Below are 19,745 nucleotides of genomic sequence, written 5' to 3'. Positions count from 1 at the left end.
AGCAGGGAGCCCGATGTGGGACTCGATCCTGGGACTCCAGGATCATGACCTGAGCTGAAGGCAGTTGCTTAACCAACTGAGCCACCCATGTCTCTGTAAATTTCTGTTCTATATTACTCTTGGGGTCTTTCTCCTTTTGTAAAATCCCCCTTAATATTTCTTGCAGGGCCGGCTTAGTGGTCACATATTCTTTCAGTTTCTGCTTGTCTTGGAATCTCTGCATCTCTCCATCCATTCTAAATGACAGCCTTGCTGGACAAAGTATTCTTGGCTGCATGTTCTTCTCGTTTAGTACCCTGAATATGTCTTGCTAGCCCTTACTGGCTTGCCAGGTCTCTGTGGATAGGTCTGACGTTATTCTGATGTTCCTTCCTCTGTACATAAGGAATCTCTTTCCCCTAACTGCCCTTAAGATGGTTTTCTTGGTTCTCGGATTTGCGAGTTTTACTATTACATGCCGGGGCATTGGCCTCTTTTCCTTGATCTTGGGAGTGGTCCTCTCTGCCTCTAGGACATGAATGTTTGTTTCATTCCCCAGATTAGGGAAGTTCTCAGCCACAATTTGCTCAAATATATCTTCTAGTTCTCTCTCTCTCTCTCCACCCCCCTCAGGGATCCCAATAATTCTGACATTAGAACGTTCCATGGTGTCACTTATTTCACTGATTCTATTTTCATAGATTTTGAATTATTTTTCCCTGGTCTCCTCTTTTTCCTTCTTGTCTACTAATTGGTCTTCTAGATCACTAATTTGTTCTTCTGCCTTGCTTACCCTAGCTGTTAAATTATCTAGATTAGATTGGATCTCATTGATAGCATTTTTAAGTTCTGCCAGTTCAGCTTTCATTTCTGTCTTTAGAGACTCTATGTTGCCATTAATCAATTTCTCCATTCTAGCTATTGTCTTCACAGTTGCTACCCTGAATTCCATCCCCAACATCTTGGTTATATCTGTATCCATTTGTAAATCTGTGGCAGAAGTCACAGTCTCTGAGTCTTTCCTATTTGGGGGGTTCCTCCTCCTAGTCATTCTGTTGAGGGGTGGTTTAGGGAATGTACAGAATCCAAATTATTGACCACAACCCATGCAAGATGCACCTGTTTTATAGGGACCTTAGGGTTGCTGGCCTCTTGTTCTCCCAGCCTGTCTTCTGGTGTAGGGGCCTGCTGGGCTGTTACTCAGGCAACCGTGTTTGGGCAGAGTTGCCCTGCCCCCTGTGGCAGAGAACGGGCTCAGTGAAAACTGTTTTTTGGGGGCTTTTGTTCTCTGGTGGCTTTCCATGTCTCTAGTCAGAGCAGAAGAGACCGTTTCCAACCCTCTGTCTCAGAGCAGAGAGATTGCAGTCTGTTCTTCAGTGAGCTCTCCAGGCCACACTATCTGTTTCTGTCTGTGCTGCTGTAAACTGCAGTATTCTGGGTTGTGTGCCCCTCAGCAGCACTCCCAGTCCTTGCCTTCAGGTTGGGGCACATCTCTGCCCTTTGTGCTTCTAAAACCGCCAGCTGCCCCCACTTCACACATGCGGCCCCACTGCTCTGGGTTCCAGTCCAAGGGGCTGCCCTAAAGTCCTTTCCCCATCACTACTGGCCTGCAAGTCTGTGCTCTGTCCCTAGTGTGGGAGGTTATCATTCACCAACAGTGTAGGATTCCCATGGCTCCCTCCCCCTGCTGTTTATCTTCTGATATCTGCCTGTGGAATCACAGCTCCCTGCTTCATACCTCAAAACCAACCTCCTGCGTTTCTGCTTGTAGAGATCCAGATCTATCTTCTTACATCTCAGGCTGATTTTGTGGGTGTTCAGAGTGGTCTGGTAGATATCCAGCTCAATTCAGGGACGAGTTGGAATAGGGTCCCCTACTCCTCTGCCTTCTTTTTTCCCTCCTCAGTAGATGTATTTTCAAGAAAATAGCAAAGTAGAACTTATAAGACCTTTGAGAAATCCCAGAGAAAATGACCTTGTAGTTATAGACTTGTAATAATGCTTGGATGATAACTTTGATGAATTGTGGGAGGTTGATTGTAGAGTAGCATGATTGAGAAATTCCTGGGGGCCACAGTCTTAGCCACCCTCCACTTTTGTGGGGTTTACATCCAGGAAATCACCAGGTTCTCACAGTGAAGAGCCCGGAAAAAAAAATCCCAATATGTTAATAATAATTATTATCTTTGGGTATTAGAATTACTGGCAATTTTAATTCTTTCCTTTATATTTTCCTAAATGCTCTAGAATTGTTTTAATGATTATACATTCTTTCCTGTATTTTATTAAAATCTAGTTAAATTTAGTAGGTGGTAGGAAAAAGCAAAAAGAGTGGCAGACCTGCAGAGGATATTTAGAGGAAGGAGTGAGAAATAAGAATGAGTACTGTTACAGAAGCCAAGGGAGGAACTGATTTCAAGAAGGGAGTAGCCAACATTACATTATTGAATGCTTCTGAGGAGTGGCCAGTTAGTTGAACACTGAAAAGCGTTCATGGAATTTCACATTATCAGGTCCCCTTAGAGATAGTCATGTCAACCAAGAAATCAGTGTATTGTATGTACGAGAAGTGTATCAGTGTATGAGAAGGAAATGCTGAATTAAGAAGTGGGTTGACAAGTGAGTAAGTGGAGAGGGTAAATGTATATTAATCTTTCCATAAGCTTGGCTGTGAAGACGAGAGATAGGGGAGTGTTTTGGAAAAAAGCCAACAGAGACTTAAGCTACAAAACATAAGAGTCACTAGGGCAAGGACCCTAGGGAGGCAGAAGACAATGGTATCCAAGTGTACTCGTATGGGGAAAAAATTTTCTCCAAATGAGAATTTTCACACTTCACCCAGTGGTGAGGTTTTCTACTCTCTTGCTTGTGTATTTTGATGAAGAAAACTTAATCATTTTAATAATGAAACATAAATCTTTCCCATTATTGTCAGGGATTTTATGTCCTATAGAAATAATTTCTGACTTCAAGTTCAGAAAGATGTTCTCCTATATTCTAAATATGTTTAAGTTTGCATTTAATATTTAAGTCCATAATCCATCTGGAATTGATTTTGTTTGGTATAAGGTGGAGATTCAATGTAATTTAAAAAATTTGCATAGCCAGTTATCCCAGCCTGATTATCTTTATCTGTTGGTATTTATTGTCATGGTACATGAGTCATGTAAATTATATATAGGAGCCAGCTCATACTGATTTGTGAAAACTGATGGTTAGCATCTCTCCCCAATTCTGAATTCAGTGAAGTCACACTGGCAGCTTGAAATTAGCTAAGACTATAGTACTTACACCATGGAAATAAGCAAACAACTACAAATCAAAGCTGTTTATAGACTGGAGAGCTGATTTATTTGTGATGAATTGCTTTTTAAAAATGATTCTATGGGCACCTGGGTGGCTCAGTCAGTTAAGCATCTGCCTTCCACTTGGGTCATGATCCCAGGGTCCTGGGAAGAAGCCCCAGGTTGGGCTCACTGCTCATCTGGGAGTCTGCTTCTCCCTCTCCCTCTGCCCTCACCTCCTGCTCTTGCTCTCTCTTTTTCTCTCAAATAAATAAATAAAATCTTTAAAAAATGATTCTAGAGGTATCTCGGTGGCTCAGTCAGTTAGGTGTCTGCCTTTGGCTCAGGTGATGAGCTTCGGGTCCTGGGATCAAGCCCCATGTCAGGCTCCACACTCAGCAGGGAGTCTGCTTGTCCCTCTCCTTCTTCCTCTATGCTCTCTCTCTTTCTCTCTCAAATAAATAAAATCCTTAAAAAAATGATTCTAGGTTTACATTGCTAATATTTATTTTTTAAATTTATTTAAAGATTTTATTTTTAAGCAATTTCTACACTCAAACCCACAACCCTAAGATCAGGAATTGCATGCTCTACCAACTGAGCCAGCCAGGCACCCCTGGATTACTAATACTTTATTTATGATTGTTGCATCTATATGAGTGAGACTGACCTGAAACTTTCTTCCTCATAATACCTTTGCTTGAATTTGCATCAAAATTATGCTATAATATTAAGTTGGGGAGTGCTTACTTTCTCTGTATTCTCTGGAAAAGTTTGATTAAAACTGAAATTAGCTCTTCCCAGTAGAACTTGCTGATGTGTGTGTGTGTATGTGTGTGTGTGTGTGTGTGTGTGTGTGCGATCTCTGAAAAGATTTAAGATACTCAAGATATTTAATTTCTGTATTGGTTGTAAGATCATTTGGAGTTTTCTATTTGTGTTTCATTTTTTCTATTTTTTTCCTTGAGTTTGATTTCTAAGAACTTGTCCTCTTTGCTCAAACTTATTGGCATAAATATTTTCTTAATATTCTTATGTTTTTAATTTATGTGTAGTTATATTCCCTTATATTTATAGTTTTTTAACTTGTGTCTCCCTTTTTTCTGATCAATCTTGCCAGAGGTTTGACAATTTTGTTAGTGTTTTCAAAAGCAATCTTTTCCTTTATTGATGCTCTTTTGTGTATATTTGTTTTCTATTTCATTAATTTATATTATTTTCTCACTTTGAATATTTTATTCTCTTGCCCTTTTTATAATGTTTCAATGTTTTCAACTAATATCATTAATTTTCAGCTTTTCTTTTTTCTAAGATGGCTGTATATTTCCTTTAGTACTACAAGTTTTGATGTGTACTTTTTTTTTTTAAGATTTTATTTATTTCTTTGACAGAGAGACACAGCCAAAGAGGGAACACAAGCAGGGCGAGTGGGAGAGGGAGAAGCAGGGTTCTCACGGAGCAGGGAGCCCAATGCAGGGCTTGATCACAGGGCCCTGGGATCATGACCTGAGCTGAAGGCAGACACTTAACGACTGAGCCACCCAGGCGCCCTGATGTTTACTGTTTTTGTTACCATTTAGTTCCATTTTTTCTTTCATCATAGTTTTCCTTATTCCATGAATAATTTAGAAATGCATCTTGAAATTTTTTAATGTAGATTTTTAAGAATATATTTTTTGTTATTAGTTTATGAATACTAGCTTTGTAGTCAGGATGTGTTCTGTATGATACTGATTCATCAGAATTTGTTAAGACTTGCTTTATCTCCTAATACACAATTTTCATAAATACTTCATATGTATTTAAAGGGTTATTTTTTTGCAGATGTTGGGTACAATGTTTTTTACATGTCTATTAAATCAAACGTTCAAATATTCTTTATCTTACTAATTTTTTTTATCTGTTTACTCTATCAGTTATTAAGAGAGTTTATTAAAATCTCTCACTTTGATGGTGGATTTGCCAATTTCTCCTTGTGATTTTGTCAATTTTTGCTTTCTATATTTTGAAGCTAAGTTATTTTGTACAAGTTTTTCCAATATTTTATTTTGAGGAGAGACTCTTATATAGAGTAGTTCAACAAACATCCATACATCTTTTATTTAGATTCACAAACTGTTACCATTTTGTCACATTTTGCTTTCTCTATTTTTATATGAGTATGTATGAATTATACTTTTTTAAATTCAAACTCATAACATGAAATTAACCATTTTAGAGTGTACAATTCAATGGCATTTAGTACAGTCACAACGTTGTGTAACTACCACCTTTATCTAATTCCAAAACGTTTCATCACCCCAAAAGAAAACCCCATGCCCATTGAGCAGTCATTCCCCATTTCTCTATCCTTGTAGCTTTGGAACCACCAATCTGCTTTCTGTCTCTATGAATTTACCATTATAGGTATTTCATAAAAATGGGATCATGCACTATATGACATTTTGTGTCTGGCTTCTTCCATTAGCATAATATTTTGAAGTTCAGCAGTATTGTAGCGTGTATCAGTACTTCATTCATTTTTTATGGCTGAGTAAATATATATACCATATTTTGTTTTATCCATTCATCTGTTGATGGACATTTGGACTGTTTCCACCTTTTGACTATTATGAATAATGCTGTAATGAATATTGGCATCAGCATACAAGTATCTGTTTGAGTCCCTGTTTTTAATTCTTTTGGATTTATACATAAGACTGGAACTGATGAGTCATATGGTAATTAAATGTTTAACTTTTTAGGAACTGCTGAACTATTTCCACAGTGGCTGTACCATTTTACATTCCCACTAGCAATATATAAGAATTCCAATTTCTCTTCCTCCTCATCGATACTTGTTATTTTCTGTTTTTGTTTTATTGTTATAGTTATTCTAGTGGGTGTGCAGTGGTATCTCATTGTGGTTTTGATTTGCATTTCCCTAGTGACTAATGATGTAGAGCACTTTTTCATGTGCTTGTTTACCATTTGTATATTCTTTTTCTTTCTTTCTTTCTTTATATTTTAAAAATATTTTATTCATTTATTTGACAGAGAGAGAGAGACAGCAAGAGAGGGAACACAAGCAGGGGGAGTGGGAGAGAGAGAAGCAGGCTTCCTGCTGATCAGGGAGCCCAATGTGGGGCTCGATTCCAAGACCCTAGGATCATGACCTGAGCTGAAGGCAGACACTTAAAGACTGAGCCACCCAGGAGCCCCTTGTATATTCTTTTTAACAGAAATTTCTATTTAAGTCCTTTGTGCACTTTTAAATTAGTTTTTTTCTTTTTGTTTTTGAGTTATAAGAGTTCTTTATATATTTGAGACACTGTATTCTTATCAGATATAATTTGAAAATACTTTTCCATCCTGAGGTTGTCTTTTTACTTACTTAATAATGTTCTTTGATGTACAAAGTTTTTAATTTTGATGAAGTCAAGTTTATCTATTTTTTCTTCTGTTGCTCATACTTTTAATGGCACATCTAAGAATCCATTGTCTGAGTACATGAAGATTTACCTCTTTGTTTTCTTCTAAGAGCTTTATAGTTTTAGTTCTTACATTTAGGTCTTTGATCCATTTTGAGTTAATTTTTCTATGTGCTGTAAGGGAGAAGTCCAATTTCATTCTTTTATATATAGATATCCATTTGTCCCAGTAACCATTCATTGAAAAGACTGTTCGTTCTCCATTGAATAGTGTTGATACTCTTGTTGAAAATCAGTTGGCCACAGATATATAGGTTTATTTCTGGATTCTTAATTTCATTCTGTTGCTCTATCAGTCTATTCTCATGCCAGTACAACCTTGCTTTGATTACTGTAGCTTTGTAGTAAGTTTCTAACCAGAAAGAATGAGGCCTCCATCTTTGTTCTTTTTCAAGATTGTTTTGGCTATTCAGAGTCCCTTGTAGTTCCACATGAATTTGAGGATTGGCTTTCTGTTTTTGCAAAAAAAGGGCCTTTGGGATTTCAACGAATCTGTAGACCGCTCTGGGGTAGTATTGTCATATAACAATGTTGTTTTTCAATTCTTGAACACACAGTATCTTTCCATTTATTTAGCTCTTTAATTTCTTTTCAGCAATTTTTTATACTTACAGTGTACAAGTCTTTCATCTCCTTGGTTAAGTGTATTCTGAGCTATTTTTGGTTTTTTGGATGCTATTGTAAATGGAATTTGCTTAGTTTCCTTAATTTCCTTTTTGGATTATTTACTGCCGTTATATAGCAATATAACTGATTTTTTAAGTGTTAATCTTATACCCTGTAACTTGTTGAATTAGTTTATTAGCTGTATTATTTATTTTTTAAGATTTATTTATTTGAGAGAGAGAGAGTGGGAGGGAAGAAGGGAGGGAGTGGGGAGGGAAGGAAAGAGGAAGAGAGACTCCTAGGCAGACTCCGAGCTGAGCATGGAGCCCCACACAGGGCTCAACCCCACAACCCTGAGATTACAACCCGAACCGAAACCAGGAGTGTGGGACAGATTGTTTTCTAGTTTACCTCACTGAGGATATGGCTTTTTGGGATTTCTTGCTATATGCAAAGTCCAATATAATATCCTGCTTTCCTTGGGCTTACATTGCCTCTTGTTTGCCATGCTCAATGCCTTTTAAAACTCTAGGCCACCAAAAATTGACATATACCCAAGACAACAGCTGGCTTCAGATCTCTTATATCTCTTTGGATTTATGATCCTCTTCTTCTTGTTCTTTATTTTGGCTTCTGAGGATCTCTCTTACATTCTTGATAAATCAATAAATCAATCATGGGTGTAAAAATTGTTTTAAATTTAAGTAGCATTTTTAAGGTGTTTTGCACTGGGCATTTAAAAAGAAACTTGGTAGGTAGTCCTGCCAAGAGCTAGAATATTATGTTATTTCTGAATAAAGATAACTCCTAACATATTTAGCTTAACCTTTCCCCTACTCTAAATTGTCATGCTAATTTTCTTTTTATTTCTTCATTAGTTTTTTTATTAAGTATAATATTGAAGTGAACAACTTTCCTCTTTATTTGTTGCTTTATTAATATTTTGATTATATCCTTGGGTTATTTTTGAGTAGGATTTCTGGGTCAAAAGAAAAATGACCATTGATTTGAAGGAAGTTTAGGAAGTAGTATCTGTAACAGTTGAATGTAGGAGGTAAGACAGAGGAAGGAAACCAGTATGAGTTTTTGATTTAAGTAACTGGGTAGATGATGATGTCATTAACTAAGATTGGGAATACAGGTTAAGGTGGGTGTGTGCGTGGGGAATGATAACAAGTTCAGTTTGGACATGTTGTATCTGAGGTGATTATAGGTCATATAGGTAGAGAAATTTTCAGTAGGCAGTTGCATATACAGGGCAGAGGCTCAGGAGAGGGTTTCGAACTATACATACAGATTGGGGTTCACAAATTGGGGGTGCCAGAACCCTAGGATCCATCAAATATATTTCAGAGGTTTTATGTGTTTGCTAAGTAGATTTTTATAGTAATGCTTATATTCATGCTTTCATTTAAACAATAATCTGGATCATCTGGATGAACACTTTATTAATAGTATTGCCAACTTACTTCAGTGTCTGCATTTGTATTTATGTTTATAATCTTGCTTGTGCCAAGTATCACAGAGCTTGGCTTACTATGTACATGATGCAATCAGGTCAAGTGAAGATGAAATGGTATCATTGTGTGCTCACTCATGTGAATGAAGGTTTCATAGTGTGAATAGAGAACAGTGGTGGGAGAACTGAATCATCTCATGGTACACAGTTCTATTTAAATTAAAAAGAACTGGGGCACCTGGGTGGCTCAGTTGGTTAACCATCTGACTCTTGGTTTTGGCTCAGGTCATAATCTTGGGGTCTTGGGATCAAGCCCCACGTCAGGCTCTGCGCTCAGCACAGAGTCTGCTTGTCTCTCTCCCTTTTCTCCTCCCCTGCTTGCACTCTCTTTCTCTCCCTCTCTCTCATTCTCTCTCTCTCTCTCAAGTAAATAAATAAAAATCTTTTTAAAAAAGTTAAAAAGAAACCTATGTTATTAGCAGCCAGCCCCTTATTCACATTCTGAGTTGGCAATTTAGTTAGTTTCAAGAAAAAAATATAACCATCCACATAAATTGATGTTTATTTCATCTTAGGAGTGTTTTAGATTTTTAGCTTTATTTGAATTTATTTTATAAAGATTGGTTGTAAGCTTGTTAAGAGCTATAAGCATAAGGAATTTATACTTATATATTTAAGTAAGTAAATAATATTCTAATAAAATTACTTTTGGTTAACATTGAAAACTTAAGAGAAATATTTTTTACATTATACAAATTTGTGTGTCCGAGCTGGGCATGGATATAAATGGGACTTGTCCAAATAAATTACAAAATGAGAAAGAAAGGGTCAGAGAACAGAATGTTAGGAAGCATCAGTAATTAAGGAATGAATGAAGGGAAAGATAAAAACTTACAAACCCAGTGTTAAGATGGGAATAAGGCGGTCAAAAGAGAAGCGAGTTCTCAAAAGGAGGAAATTGAAATGTCCTTGAACGCATAGATGGTCTTTGCCCAAACACTTTCATTTGAATGATAGTGTCAAAAGTCTTCTATTCGAAGTTGAAGGAGTAAGGTGAGAATGTAGGAACAGTTTAAGAGCAGTTTCTTAAAATGTGCTTGGTTAAGATGAAAAGGAAAGAAAGAATGGTTCTAGAACGGGACATAACATCATTAGAAATGCAAGTCCTTGAGCATATTTATGTGCTAAAAAGGAGTGAATGGAGAAAGGATTCCCATATATGTCAGAAGAAATAATTAACAAAATAGAATCTCAGAAAAGATGGGACTCAATGTGATACAGGTAACAAATGGCAAGATTTCCCCTTGAAGAGTAATGATAATGTTCCTTTGAGATGAAATAGGAGAAAGTTTAAAAGTGGATACTGGAGTCATGCTTGGTAGCTTTAAGTTTTCTCTAAAGTAGAGACCAGAGTGATGGAGAGGTAGTTGTATAAGATTCATGAAAACAGTTGTGAAGATTTGTAATAGCTATTATGAGAAATGGGTAGGGAATTTTCCAACAACGTTGACAATGTTGTTGAGATCTGGGTCTAGTTTTGGCTGTGATCACTACTAGCTCTGTGAATTAAGTAATTTAACAAATGTCTGTTCAGGTCCTCTGCCCATGTTTTAATCAGATTATTTGGGTTTTGGGGGTATTGAGTTGTATCAGTATCAATCCCTTATTGGATATATCATTTCCAAGTATCTTCTCCCATTCAGTAGGCTGCCTTTTTGTCTTGTTGATGGTTTCCTTTGCTGTTCTAAAGCTTTTTAGTTTGATATAGTTTCATTTGTTTATTTTTGCTTTGTTACCCTTGCCTGAGGAGACATATCCAAAAATATATTACTAACACCAATGTCAAAGAGCTTACTGCTTAGGTTTTCTTTCAGGAGTTTCATTGTTTTAGGTCTTATATTTACGTTTTTAAGACATTTTGAGTTTATTTTTGTGTATCATGTAAGAAAATGGTGCAGTTTCATTCTTTTGCATGCAGCTGTCCAGTTTTCCCAACACGGACTAGGTAATTTCTAAAGAGCTTTTAAGTTCCCAAATCATTTAATTTAGAAGTCAGGCGCTAAATCCTTTCTAATAAGAAATCTAACACAATAAATATTTCCCCCCTTTTAAGAGTTACTTTGGAAGTTAAAACCCGGCCTTTTTAGACTACATTTAGTTTGAAAATCTACATGGAAAATTAAAGAACCAGTTAAAATAGAAAGGGAAAAGGAATGAAGACTTATTTTTTTTTCTCCTTTTCAAACACACCAACCATCCACTTAAGCAAACAACACTCACAGAAAGATACAGGAATTAGAATAAGAAAAAAAGGTAAAATAAATTATGTCTTTTTGTCTTCTAGCTCCTAGGAATTTGTAGTGAATTCCAGCTATGTGTCAAGTTATTGTGAAATTCCAATGAGGAATTGAGGAAAATGAGACGGCCTGGAGGAATTTCTTGTAACAGAATCCACTCTAAAGGTCTAACTGCTATGCATCTTTAAGGAGGGAGTGGCTCCAAATAAACAGAAGCTTGATAATGATTGAAAATGTAAATTTAGTGGGTCCCCTCGCTGCGCTCTCAAGAATTTAGTTCATAATTAAACTTTTGAAAATTTAAATTTAATTTACAATTTGCAGTATAAATCAACCAAAGTGACTTCCTAAATATCATAACTGGCCTTGTAAAAAGAGTTAAGACCACATTCAACAACCATAGTATACCTCTTTATTTTTCCTGTGAGAAAGTTCTTTACATAAAAAAAGACCAAAGGAATCTGACTTGTGCCTGAAATGCAAGAAAACCCAGGGCTACATGATTCAGTGAGCTGCTTGGCCTGGATACTCACGAGCTGTTTTATGGAGCTGTGTGGACCTACTCTACTCCCTGCATACAGCTCTCAGCTAATAATGCCAGTGAAGAGGGGACCTCCAGCAGAAGGAAGAGTTCCAGTCCTGCCAACTATTACACTATTTATCTATTTATACTTCTGCATCTCTCACAGAATGTGAATTCCTGGAGGGCAGAGAAATTGTCTAATTCATCTTTTTATCCCTAGAGCCTCTAACAGTAACTTGCACATAGCAACTTCCTAATATCTGCTTGTAGGATAAGTATATGATGTAAATCTGTGATTCAGTGTCCCAAATAATAAAAAGCAGAGTGTATAATAATTTCTAAGCATTCTTAAGGTATGGGCAATAACTTCTTTTCAGTTATGCTAACATAAAAAGAAATGGTACCTGACATCTTTGAAAATTAAGGAAATATATATATATCCGAATACATGTATGAGCATATGTTGTTTTGATTATTTCCACACATCTCTGGCAGGCAAACTTTTCTAAAGCACAATCTTTATTTTGTTATTCCCCTGATTAAGGACCCATGATGACTTCTAGCTGCATAATGTATTGGTTTGGAGCCTTAGGACAATCTAATAAAAAGCAGAGTTTTCCATTAAGTTCAAGATTTCATCAGCATTGTGTAATGGAAATTATATAGAATTATGTTATGTGGGCATAATTATTAATCAGTACTTATTTGAATGCAAGGGAAAGAAATTCAGTTCAATTTAGTTTAAGCAAAAGAAAAGAAAGAAGGAAAGAAAGAGAAGAGAGAAAGGTAGATAAAGAGAACATATTTCTTTGAGTTAATAGGAAGTCCAGGAGATTGCACCTGCCTGTAGGCATGGCTGGTTCCAGAGGTTCAAATAATGTTGTCAGGACTTTGTCTCTCTAATCCTCTCTCAGGATCATTTATTTCTTCTTGGCTTTGTTGTTCAGTAGGATTTCTCCTCTCTGAAGGCAGTGTAGCCTATAGTTGCCTTATGTTCAATTCCTTCAAGTTTAGCAGTTTCCAAAGTAGGGGAAATCATCCCAGTTAAGTCCAGGGGAACAGTTCTGGGAAGGACTCTACTTGGCCTAAACTGGGTCAGGTACCCATTTCTCAATTAATTACTGTGGTGAAAGAACAGGATATTTTGACTGGCTAAATCTGGATCACATGTCCCAGCCTTGTGGCCAAGGGAAAGTGGAGTCCCATTATGGCCCCATTCAAGTGGAGTCCCATATACTCCATTCAAGATCACTTGGAATGGGGTAGGGCAGTCCTCCAAAGCAAAATATGTGACTATTATCAGAAGGGAAATGTATGGACAAAAGTAGCTTAAAAGTCTACTACGCCAGGGCTGAGATGGAGCTTGTATATGCAGGCCTGGAGAACCAGCTTGGCATCCATCCAGATTGCTCAGGGGTCCATTCTCAATGACTGGTGTACGTGCTGTACCATTGTTAACTATTTTGAATATCATCCCTGCATGACAGCATCTCCCCACTTATGAGTTAAAAATAACATATGTAATGCAATATGAGCACTGTTGAACACGTAAAAACATTTATTTTTATGGAACAAAAATTACTTTATACTTAAATAAAATTTTTTGATGGGTATTTTCAGAGCTTGGTGAGATTTGGAACAAACAAAGGGAATTGGGGAAACTATGACCCTTTTTTTTTCTTAAAGAAGAAATAAATAGCATGTATATATAGTCCCCCACAAAGTGTTTATATCATATTATCACTCTCCTCAATATCTAAAAGTGGTTTGGCTTTCCGATAATAAAACTGAATACTGTCAGTAGTGAGCTTAGGTACACATGCACCAAAGGAAAGCTAAGTCCCAAGTCCCTAAGATGCCCTTCAAAAGCAGTCATCCATTTAATTTGATCTATTAAACAAACTTAGCAGTTGGGATGCCCACACAGTGAGAAAGCCTGCTTAGAGATGGAATTTTGGCTTTAATTGGTATCTTCTGTCCTTTATTAGACAGCCATAAGCTTCCAATTATACACATCATCTTCATTTCAAATTATGGATTTATAAAACCTTATGAATTTTCATTCCTAGCAACAGATTTAGGAATAAACACAAGCTTCTGTCATGAACAAATATGAGGGGTTTTCTTCTCTCTTTCTTCTTCTTCTTCTCCTTTTTTTTTTTTTTTTGTGCCACATCCCAAAGGTCATTGATAATTGACCAAACACCCACTGTGTATCCAGAGATATGTCAGGTACTTGGAGCTATTAAAAGGAAACTTGGAAAATAATCCGACCTTGAAGAATTTAGGTAATATGTCTCAGGAGAAAAAATTAACATACTTAGAACAATAAGGTCACAATTAAATGGCAGCTTTGCTGTTTCCACTAATGGTGTAATAACTTCCCCTCCATTTCAGTCTGTTGAAATTTTACCCATTCTTCAGAGTCTGTTTCCAGAACTTTCCTTCATTTAGCTTTACTTGATTACTTGAATATAAGGTAGGACCAAGATTCCTCTGAACCACCTAGCCTAACACTTGACACTTAAAATATCTTCAGTAGCTCTTTATCACAGACAGGATCAGTCCAGCCTCTGTAGCCTGGTGAGAAGCCCCTGACAAACTCTTGCCTTATCTCCCCTTGCACATCTATTTGCACATTATTTTGAAAGCAAACCAAATCCTGGTACCAAATCCAAAGCTGGTTTAGTAAACAAAACAAAACAAAATTTACCAAATGCTGTGTATTTCCACATGTAGTCTGCATAGACCAGTCTTTTCTTTCCCTTTCCCCCAATTTAGCCCTTGATAAACTCCCGCTCATCCATTAACCTGGCTCAGACATCACTCTCTCAATGAGGTCTCCTCTCTTTCAATCCTGTTGATTGTGCTGTCTCTGTCTTTTGTACTTGTTTTTTTATGATTCTGGATGGTGATGATTTGCTTTCAACGTCTGCCTGTATTCTCCTTCTAATGGGCAGCACCCATCTCTTACTTAGTCTGGAATCCTGAGTGCCTAGTAAGAGTTCCTGGCACACAGCAGGTCCTCCATAAAATTTTACTGAAATGAGCTGGGTTGCACTGAACTAAGTAGGAGTGTAGAGAAGACTTGAAGTAGCTGAAGATCCTAACTGAACCCCAGGTTTTTATGTCCATGTTGAAAAGGAACAAATTCTTAGAGAAAGGGGAAATGACAGGAGCAGAGCCCCAGAGGTGAGAATGAACCAGGCGAAAGCTGGGGAGTGTGGATGGTCATATCTGGCTAGAGTAGAGGCCGTAGAGCGGAAAGTATTGGGAAATAAGGTCAGAAAGCCGGGAAAGGCCATGTTGTGGAAGACTTTGAATGTGAAGCAAAGGAGGTGAAACATGAGGCAATAAGTACTACAATTCAAGAAAAGAAAAATTTAGAAATATCCCAAGTATCTGTGTAGAAAATGAGCTTTATCCCTCCTACAATCCTCCCTTTTGAAACCTACATTGTTACTGTTAGTATGTCACTGGTCCCAACTGGCCTGAAGTCATCTGAGCATAATAGTCTGATGGTTTGAAGCAGAGTGTGATGTGTTGGGAGTCAGAAGCTCTGGAGTTGAATTTCCGCTCTGGCAGTAATTTGTTACCTGATATGGTGAAATCACTTCACCTCTCTAATCCCATGTTCTCATCTGTAAAATGAAGGCAGAAGGTGGATGACATAATTCATGAGGTCCCTTTGATCTCTAGGAGTCTATATGTAGCCAAATAACTAATTCTTCCCAACTTATTAATCTATCTTTGCCCCTTGGTTTTGTTTGCTTATTTACCTGTTTACTGGGTTTCAGAGTTGCTTTATTAGACGGCTCTGTCAGTCCCACGGTCTGTTCTGCGGAGACCAGCCTCTGTGGTCTTCACTATTATGTCACATCTAGAAAACCCTACCCAACCTTACACCCCCTCCTTAAAAACCCAGCTCCAGCCCAACATCTTTCTTAAAGCTTTTCCTCATCTCTCCAGGTCTCTGATATTTATTCCTTGCTTTTGGTGTTTAAAGATCTTTTGTCTTGAGTTATTCTTTATTTGTTTCATATTGACTTCTCTCTTTCCAGTCATTTGGTAAGCTTGTTAAAATAAGGAACGGTTACATGCAATATCTGTTCATCTCCCTTACCCCCACTCAACCCCAGTACAAAACTAGGCACAAAATAGACATTTAGTAAGGTTCTTGAATATTGAATGAATGATGTACAGGAAATATTCCTAAAAATAGAAAAACCAAGCCTTGAAAAGGACATCGATAGGGCTTGGAATTGAAATAATGTAGCATATCAATGATTTTGTAGATGACATTTTGTACCTCGAAAAAGTCAGCTTTAAGATAGGGTGATCTGTGAAGTTTCTGGTCTGTGGGCTTGTCTTGAATTAAAGAGTGGGTGGTACTAGGTCCTAGATATTCCAGCCAACTCAAGGGAAAGAGAATACAGAGAACTGTTTACTGAGTGACTTTGCTGTTGGACATGTCCCAAGTGTAGCTTGAGAACATCGGGCAGAGTTACCACCCCGCTGCCACCAACCTCTGCCAACTTGGATAAGAAGCAGTGAAGTTGACCTGCCTTTTGGCTCTGGAACAAGGCGAGGGAGCACACCAGCAGGCATGGGAAGGAAGAAGTTGTGAAATGAAAGATGAAAAAGAGATCACTATGAGCCTCTTTCCTCTTTTCCCCTATTACCCTGAGTCTCTCTCCTGCCTCCCCGATACCTGTAAAGTGGTATAAACCAGAATCTTGCACTTTCCACCAGCTGGGGCATGGGGCCCAGAGGGTCTAGCTTTGGGAAAGAGAAGGCAGTGAGGATCAGTTTTGTTTCCTAAAGTGGTCCTACGATAAAAGGTTTGAAAATCACTACTCTACTCAGGTAATCAGCCTTTAAACAAACTCATCCTTAAGAAACTCAAAGCAAAATATAAGAGGGAAGTTTACTGTTTGAAGTAGTTGAGTTCTAGATCTGACAGCGTGGGAGCTCTCTTGATTGTAAATTAGCTCAAAGAAATAAAACGTGTGAGGTTAGGAACTCCAAATCCTGCTTTTGCTCTCAAATTGCCTCAGGCTGCCTCTCAAAGAAAAGTCCAGAACTGTGGATTCATTGTATGCCCCCCACCCCTTCTGACAATGCCCCAAAGCTGTTAGTGTTTCTACCAGCAGAAAGGGCATTGCATTGATTTGTGTTACTGTGTGTGGAAAATGTAGGAATAACTCCCATGTGTCATCAGCCATTTAGTCAGCACTCAATTCCTTAGCAGGGGAAATGGTAAGATTTATTAGGGAAAGTATCCGTCATACCATATAAATAGATGCACAGTTAAGGCAGATGCAGCGGGCGGGGTGTATATTTCTGTGTGACTGATCATAAGGAACTTATTATCAAGAACTCTTTGGAAAAATCTGTCATTTGGGAAGATGGCAAACATAAGGATACACTTATATTTTTATGCAAAATATTCCTCAAAAGAGTAATTTTGGCTCTAAATGCATTGTTGAGCTAGAAATAATTTTAATTCAAGATGTTTTTTGCTTTAATATTTTACTTTTGAGAAAACAAATGCAAGAGCTAAAAGCAGCCATATAGTAGAAAAAGGTACACAAAGTTGGTCTCTTTTCGACTGCTGACCCCAGTCCTCAGCCTCCTTCCCCTTTAGAGATCATCAGTGTCCGTTTATTTTGTGTCATTCAGAAATATTCAACACAAGCTGATCCCCCTTTTACACAAATGGTAGTCTACATGTCACATTCTTCCACAGCTTACTTTTTTCCTTAACAGTATGCCTTGGAAATCATTCCTTATCAGTCTGTACATATGGTCAGGCTCATTGTTTTTAACAGATTTGACTGATGTTGACATCTTGCCATAATGGCTTTAGGGTTTTTTGTTTTAACAACACTGATACATTTTAACCACAGCCCCCACTGCCCAGTTCTGTTGCTCTCTGCCCAAAGGTAATCAGTATCCCAAAATTAGCATGTATCCTTCCTGCCTGGTTGTTATATATTTAGTACATACCTATTTAGTATTTCATTGTGTGACTCTGGCACCACAGTTTATCCACAATCGTGTTTTTAAACACTCAGTTTGTTTTTCACGTTTTTGCTGTTAAATATAATGCCACAATAAACATTCTCTTTCATGTCTCTCTGGGGACATGTATGTGAATTTTTTAGGCTATATATCCACAAGGAGAATTCTAAGTCATAGAGTATGTGCATACCAACCTCATTTGATATTGTAACATTATTCTCCAGTGTGGTTTTTAACAATGCACATTTACACCAACATGTTTTAAAGTTCGTTTGTTCTTTCTTACTTGCTTGCTTTTCTTGCTTTCTTCCTCTCTCTTTCTTTCTTTCTTTTTTCCTCTTTTTTTTTCTCTTTCTTTCTTTCTTTCTTTCCTTCCTTCCTTCCTTCCTTCCTTCCTTTCTTTCTTTCCTTCCTTCCTTCCTTCCTTCCTTCCTTCCTTCCTTCCTTCCTTCCTTCCTTCCTTCCTTCCTTCTCTTCTTTCCCTTCTTTCCTTCTTCCTTTCTTCCTTTTCTTGCTTTCATCCTCTCTGTCTTTCTTTCTCCCTATGCAAGTTCTATGTAAATAATCCTATGGTCTGCAAATAAGAAAATTTTTCTTTCTTTCCTCCTCCTCCCCTCCTCCCCCTCGTCTTCTCCTCCTCCTCTTTCTTTTTAAGTATCACATTGGCTAGGACTCACTACAAGAAGTTATGAGGGGCCCCTGGGTGGCTCAGTTGTTAAGCTTCTACCTTCGGCTCAGGTCATGATCCCAGGGTCCTGGGATCGAGCCCACATCGGGCTCCCTGCTCAGCCAGAAGCCTGCTTCTCCCTCTGGCCCTCCCCTGCTTTCTCTCTCTGTCAAATAAATAAATAAAAATCTTAAAAAAAAAGAGAGAGAAGCTGTGATAACAGGTACTCTTGACTTGTTTCTGACTCTAAAGAGCACATGCGTAATGTTTTACCACTAAGTATCATGTTTTCTAGAGGTTTCTGATAGATACATGTGGAAGAGACTGCTGGGTGCCCTCCCTCCCCCCAAGAATAGGTTCTCTCCTTTTTTCTAAGTAGAATCTTTAATATTTTTAGGGGTGAGAGGAGCAAAGAGAGAGGGAAAGAAACTTCAGCAGGCTCCAAGGCTCAGTCTCACGACCCTGAGATCATGACCTGAGCTGAAATCAAGAGTCGGACACTTAACTGACTGAGGCACCCAGGCACCCCAGAATTTTTAAATTCTATCTGAGGACATGTCTGCCAAGAAAATGCCTGCATTTCCCAGCCATCTTCGACTACGTGAGGGCACATAACTTAGTTTCTGCCATGGGGATGTAAGTGGAAGTCATACGTGCAAATTTCAGTGTATCCTAAAGGGGAAACATAACCACTTTCCCCTTTTCTACTTCCTGCAGCCTGGAATGCAGATGTGATGACTGGAGGTGGAGCAATATATTGGACTTGAAGTAATCTTAGGAATAAAGATCACACAAAACATAATATGATAGAAGGAACTTGCCTCTGAGCTACCTAACTAGTCTTTTATATGAGAGAGAAGTAAAATTCTATATAGTTTTGGAGTTTTCTGCCACTAATAGCCAAGCCCAAGCCTACAACACTCTTTATCAGGATGATGAGGTTGTAGTCCATTCTCAGTTTGCCAGTAGTTTTTCTTTTTTCCATAAATTACACTTATTTATTTGAGAGAGAGAATGTGAGTGTGGGGAGGGGCAGATGGAGAGAGAGAGAATCCCAAGCTGACTCCATGCTGAGTCCGAGCCTGACTGGGGAGGGGGGTGGGGCTCGATCTCATGAGCCTGAGATCGTGACCTGAGCAGAAACCAAGAATCAGACGTTTAACTTACTGAGCCACCCAGGTACCCCCATAAATTGTACTTTTATAAATTTCTCATTTGTACTAATGAGGTGAATTACATTGACAGATTTTTAGTCATCCTTGGGATTCTGTCCTGATATGCTTTTAGAGGTTACAGATGTACAAAGATTTTATTTCTTACTTTTCCTAAGGTTTTCAAATGAAAAATTATAAACGAGAAAAGTGGGCCTGCACAGTGAACACCCATACATCAACCACTCAGAGTCTATAATTAACATCTTATTATATTTGCTTTGT

Source organism: Zalophus californianus, chromosome 6, assembly GCF_009762305.2.
Source record: "Zalophus californianus isolate mZalCal1 chromosome 6, mZalCal1.pri.v2, whole genome shotgun sequence".
In the NCBI taxonomy this organism is placed as follows: Eukaryota; Metazoa; Chordata; class Mammalia; order Carnivora; family Otariidae; genus Zalophus; species Zalophus californianus.
Note: the sequence above shows the minus strand (reverse complement) of the source record.